The sequence below is a fragment of the Cryptomeria japonica genome, chromosome 10 (assembly GCF_030272615.1).
Source record: "Cryptomeria japonica chromosome 10, Sugi_1.0, whole genome shotgun sequence".
In the NCBI taxonomy this organism is placed as follows: domain Eukaryota; kingdom Viridiplantae; phylum Streptophyta; class Pinopsida; order Cupressales; family Cupressaceae; genus Cryptomeria; species Cryptomeria japonica.
The window spans coordinates 578,255,671-578,262,329 of record NC_081414.1 but is presented as its reverse complement, the minus strand read 5'-3'; positions in this window follow the sequence as shown (position 1 = coordinate 578,262,329).

The following is a 6,659-nucleotide window of genomic DNA, read 5'->3' as shown; positions in this document are numbered from 1 at the left end:
TAAAATCTAACCAGCAACTGGTAACATATGTTTCCCTTGTTGTTACCTCATCCAAGACTGATAGTGACAAAGCTGCTAAATTTAAAAGGGTGGATAGAAAGAAGAGAAAATCCTCACCGACACTTGCTCCATCACCTAAGAAGACTAGGACACTTAGGAAGAAAGAAAAGGCTGTGAGAGAGCCTAGCGGTTTGAAGAAGAATATTGCATAGAAGAAACTAGAACCAAAGGTATCTGATACACTTTCCCCGAAAGAGCTTGTTAATGAAATAACTCGGGATGGTAATCTCAGCAATGTCAGTAAGTTTTATCATTCTTTTAATGATTTTGATAAGGACACTATTAAAGAAATCATAATCTTGTATTTAGATATATATAAGAGAGTTCTTATTGAAGTCATTGTTGTTCTCCCCAATGACTTATATCTAAGGCTTGAGGAAAAAAGAATGTCTATCATGGAACTGGACAAGAAATTGAAGGTTGAAGCATTGTTGGTTGTTCATCTAGCTAAGTCTAGACAAGAAATATATGAATTGATAGTTGAAGCTAATAGAACTATTTTTGTGAGTGGTCACCCGCAAGTAAGCCTCATGACCAATAGGACAAAGGAAATCGCAGATGAGACAACAGACAAATGGGATATTTTCTTTGTGGAGAAAGAGAAGAGAGAAGAAAAAGAAAGACAAAAAGTTGATAAATCTTTTACTAAGATATATCAAAAAGGAGATAAAGGGAAGAATAAGGTTGGCAGTGTTCCTGACTTAACAATAAAGGATAACTTACCACCACCAGCTCAGGACACCCCACCAGCAGTAGCAAAGGCACAGGCAAAAGTGCAGAATCAACATGTAGAAAATACATCAGAGGAAGAAAAAGGAACAAATGTCGTTGATCCTGAGTCAAACATTCTATTCACAATGAAGGTTGACACTCAGGACATCAAAATTACAATGGATGATACCTCTATTTCAGAAATTGATAAAGAAAGTTTTGAAGAGAAGAAATCAGAATCCATAAATGTTGAGATCTCTAACTCACCGGTCAAGGAAGTTGACACTCAGCAGGATGTTGAGATACTAGCAGATAAAGCACAAGAACAGAAAACATCTGAATCAACAAAGGATAAGAATGAGAATAAGGAAGAGGAAGTGGTAGCTAAACAGAAAATAGAGGAAGGGACAAAGAAATCAGGAGAAGAGAAGAAAGATAATCCAGAACCTAGCACTTCTCCTAGTACTTCATCTTTGGATTTCAGACCAACAATTGTTACAGAAGTACTTTTGGATTCTATAAAGAAAATAACAGAGTGTAATGCCTTAGCATTTAAGGCTATCGATGAATCTCTGCCAATTTTGCAGATGATTGTACCAAAGTGCAAGGTAGATCATATTGTTGGATCGATAGGTAAATTGAACACATTGTCTAAATTCATTTCTACTAACATTCAGACATTAGACAAGATAAATGAGAAGACTATTCAAGAAAAAGTTGATAAAGATAAGGAAGAATTATTTGGAAAAACAATAAAGGAATGTACTCAACAGATTGATACATTGCTCCCAGCATTGAATTCTACCATTTTCGAAACCACATCAACTAACAAAAGATATTGATGATCGGATCAAAAAAAATTAGAAAGAAATTGATGATATTGTGGATAACATAATTGGTTCTTCGGAACTAACATCAATCATAGAAAAGGAAATAGGTATATATGAGGAAAAGATTGAAAATATTGAAAAAGAAAAGGCAAGACTGAAAATGAAAACTAGGGAGTTGAAGAATAAGCTTGGTCCAAGACTGGACAATCTAATCACTCACCGGAATGCACTATCAATGACTACAATTCAAGGAGATAGATCACCATAACAGAAAATGCACTATCTTACCGGGAAGATCAGGCAAACTGAAACAATAATTACCGACAGTACAAAGTTCATGTAGGGTCTGAACTTAGTTTTGACAGATATTTTTTAAATTGTACATAACAGACTTCAGGGATCTAAGTAAATTTTTGAAACTTTTGACATCCTTTGTCATTGATGTCAAAGGGGGAATGGTATAGTGAGAAAAATGTACAGTGAATAGATCATTTGCTCGAGGGGAGCACTCACCATTTTTTATTCATAGTTTTGATTTTTCTCATGAGTGTTGCCATCAATGCCAAAGGGGGAGATTGTTGGCATTATACACTCATATGAGAATGATGGATGTTATCATTGATGGCAACAAGGTTCCACAAGTTCAACCGGCAATAGAATTCACCTACCGGCACCTGAAGATACAACAAGGCTTATTCACACCGGCAGAAGATTATACCGACATTCCAGGCCGACTTGGCAATAGTATTATTTATGTGAAATGAATTGTAATATAAATTATAATTGTATGGCCGACATGTTGTATTGTAAAGACTCATATATTTATGAGCTCTTGTAGGTCATTTGAAATGTATGTAAGTTGTAATATGAGATAGGATAGAGATATGATAGCAAATAGTTGTACATGCATTTTGATGTGTTTATTTTGGAGTGAATAAGAAGCAAAGCTGAGCGAAGATTATTCTGTGTAAACAGAATCATTTGACAACATACAGGCTAGGGTTTTTGGCAAAGGTAGAACTGGTATCAGACATAGCATAACAATGAACTCATACAACATTTTGATGCAAGTTGTAAGAGTTCATTTTTGTGTTTACATCAGTGTGACTCCATTTTTGTTGTTGATCATGATAGTTCTGATACTTAATGTTAAGTACAGATGCCAAGCTAATAAGATGAGAGGGGGGGTGAATCATACAAACTTAATCTTCCATAAAAACATCAGATTCAACCTCGGTAACATATACTTCAGCAATATAACCAAAACAGTTAAACATGCAACCTCAAAAGCATATGAACAATATAAACCTCATAACACCAGATTTAACGTGGAAACCCAAATAGGGAAAAACCACTGTGGGATTTCGGACCCACTAAGAAATATACTCTTCTAGAGTATGCTCAGTTAAAAGCAAATCCTGTTAAAGATTACAAACACATTGCTAGATGTGACCCATTTAAGGGATTTCCCTCAGATCTGTTAGGATCTTCACCTTGTTAGAAGTGACCTTGTAAAAGGATTTCAAACACTCAATCAGAATGTCACCTTGCTAGAGGGTTTTACAAATAAGACTGTTAAGTCCACTCGGTTAAGAAATTTTCTATCACTTCACAAAATAACAGTAATAAAAATCTATCTGCATCTTCACATCTAAAATGCTAAAGCAGATTCTTATTTGCTCAATAAGATAGGACTAATCTTATCCATCTGCTGGGCTCTATACTCTGTTATTCAAATAAGTCTTCAAGCTTCTGTGCTCGGTAATCACTATGTAGCATCCCTGTGCATACACTTGCCCACATACATTGTTTATCAACAGTTCCTTATTTATAAACAATTCGCCAACCGCTTAATCTCCTTGATCACATTTCCCATGATCAATCATAGCCATCAGATCTTCAAACTTTGACCAAGTTCAATGTATCCTTCGATCTAAAAATGTTTTGCCCCACCTTGGAACTTGCATACATTTATTGGAACTTGTGCTAGGGTATTGCGGTTCAATCTGAGTTGTAGATCTTCCTGTCGATTTTCCTTTGCCATAGATTCTTTAACAAACTTCATTCACGGTATACCAATGATTTAATCATAGCCAGCTCATCAGCTTCCTTTATAAAATAATGCTTTTATTCATTCAATGTATTATGTTATTACTCGGTTGCAACTCGGTAGACATTCTGCCTTCATTAACCAATAGCGATAACCTTAGGGTTTACCGACTAGGTTCCTTAGGGTTTACCGACTAGGTTCTTTGCTCGGTAACATAGTATAGTATTAACCTTACAATAAATAACATATGTATGATATCAAAACAATCTAAACATCATGATCTCATCATTGTCTAACTCGATAATAGTTACCCATTGAATAACTTATTCCTCCCCTTATTCATCATATTCTTTCTATGTCTTTTACCGACATCTTTATACTCATCAAATCATACTTCTTAAGATATGGCAACATCATACTGAATTAGAAAATCAATTTCTTGACATCAATGACAAAATAATAATATTAAGACAGTAAACATCCTTAATCAGTTATATCCATAATCATCAACAACCTTCTCAATATCCTTATTGAAATGCCAACAATCTCCCTTTGTCTATTATAATGCCAACAGATCAGTGAGCTCTAGGCAGTTGGCCTTCCTACATGTGCAGGCCCCTTTTGTACTAAGTAATATTTATTCATATAGCCAGTGAGTAAATATTGTGGGTCACAAATCCCACCAAGGTTTTTCCCTTACCAGGTTTCCTCGCCAAAATATTTGTGTTATGGTGTTCATTGATGATGATTCCTGTGTTTCTCTTTACTGCATTATTGTTTGTTTATCGATATATTAATCTTAGTTACAAAATTGCAAATAAGTTTAAATCTTTCATTTACCAATCAAACACTGATTCACCCCCCCTCTCAGTGTCTTTTGGATTAACCAATTATCTAACATGTACATCTATGTATGCATGTGTATGTGTGTATGTGTGTTTGTAAGTATGTGCACGTGAGTCTGGGTGTGGGTGTGGATGCCGGTGTATGTGTCTATGTCTTTGTATGAGTATGAGGATTTTTTTTTTATGTGTAGTGTATTGATTATAATTTTTTATGGTTTATATGTAAGGGTAATTAGAAATGAAACTTTTTTTTATTATTTAATAGGTATGTGTGCATGTTTTTTAATAGTTTCCTAGTGTCAATTTTCAAATTTTGCCAAGTTTATATTTTTCTAACATTTTTCTAATGTTTTTATTCTAAAAATTTTCAAAAAATTGATAAACTACAAAATAAAAATAATTATAAATATAAATATATTAATTTTTTAAATTACAAATACAAAACAAAAAAAAGGAAAAAAAATGAACCTACATGAAAAAACGAGGGTTGGAAATAAGCTTGTTGTGAGTTCGGCTGAACTCCCAAAGCTCCTTAGGGTGCAAATGAGGGTCGGTGGAAAAAATATCGGTTTTTATAACTAAAAGTCTAGCCAGACTCGGTTTGACTAGACTCTTGAAGCCATTTCAGTGCCACACAGGCGCCATGCAACCCGATGGTAGTCTGGTCGGAGTGAGTTTGGCCAGACTACCCTCCGTAGGCCCAAAGTGTGACATAGGTCCATGCTTTGGCCCCTATTGCTACATCATTATATAGGCCAAGAGGTTGGGATAACTAACTCTGATATTGAATGATTGTGCCAGTTGGTGTGGCAACTACCTAAATAGTATCCATCTACATAGACTCCTTTAGGGCTACAAGGACTATGACGTGAACAATAGGTTTCACAACTAGTGGTATATGATTAGGGTGGTTTTGTACCCATTGAGCCCTTGGTCTATCTTGGGCAGAGTCTCCATCTCTACCCTAGAACTCCATCATGTCAAAAAATCTGGGCATCAGATTAAGGATGAACTCATAGTATACTTTTCTCAAAAAATATAAAGGTACCTCAAAATTATTGCAAGGAGGTTGGTTGAAAACCATCCAACACCTATCTCAAAAATTGGTTTTCATGGGCACATGATTACACCAATGGATAGTAAACCTCTTTGAATTAAGAGGTAGAGTTTCATTAGTTTGGGGATTAGTGAAAAGAGCATATATTTGTCCTTTTCTTATTTCTTTATTTTTCACTTCATTGTATGCTAGACCATTTGTATAATAGTCACAACATGAATCCTGATATGTTTTCCAATCAATTACATGGTTGAAAATTGTATCTGCACCTATCATCATTATTTCTAAGGTTGTGGAAAGGGATGCATGGTGATGGTGTTTTGAGTCCTTTAGATTAGTCACTAATTGATATATGGTCACCCTATTTTGTGCCAAACAACCTAATAATTCCTCCTGTGTGTTTTGAGAAGGGTGTATTGGAGGACTAGGAGGGTTGCCCATCTAAGGGATATCATATTGTTTTTCTTCAGGGCTATCGAGGCAAATTTTTTTGAGGGTGATTGTTTTGAGCATCTGATAACAGTTTTAAAAAATGAAACAACATTAATAAAAACAATGAAATTCAATGAAATTTTAATTTAAAACAAATAAAATGTGAAAAAGAACGATGACTTACATTTGCAACATCATGGCATGATGAAATGGCTGATAGAAGGAGGAACACATTCAAGTTTTTGTTGATATTTTTGGAAGGGTTCTGAAGGAAAATTTCATGGCCACGAGTTAAAATGACTAAGTTGGGTCTTTTTTTAAATTTATAATAATAAAAAATGCAATCGAAATACTTTTATTTTAAAAATCCAATCACTATTTTAACTTTAACATATATGGGGTTTTAATTTTAAAATCCTATACACATTAAGGCTTGAATTTCTCAAACGTGGTACCTATGTTTTTGAGTTTTTTTGTGAGTCACCACTTTTTTGTTCACTATCTTGGTGCACATACCCCATGATAAATATATCCTAAATAGAGATCACCCAGTTCCACACACACTCAATTGTAATATTAGTAGCTCTAGAGAATAAAAAAGAACTAAGGTCTCTAGGACAAGAAGATAAATTGCCATTAAAACATCACTATTAGTAGTTCTCACTAAACTATGT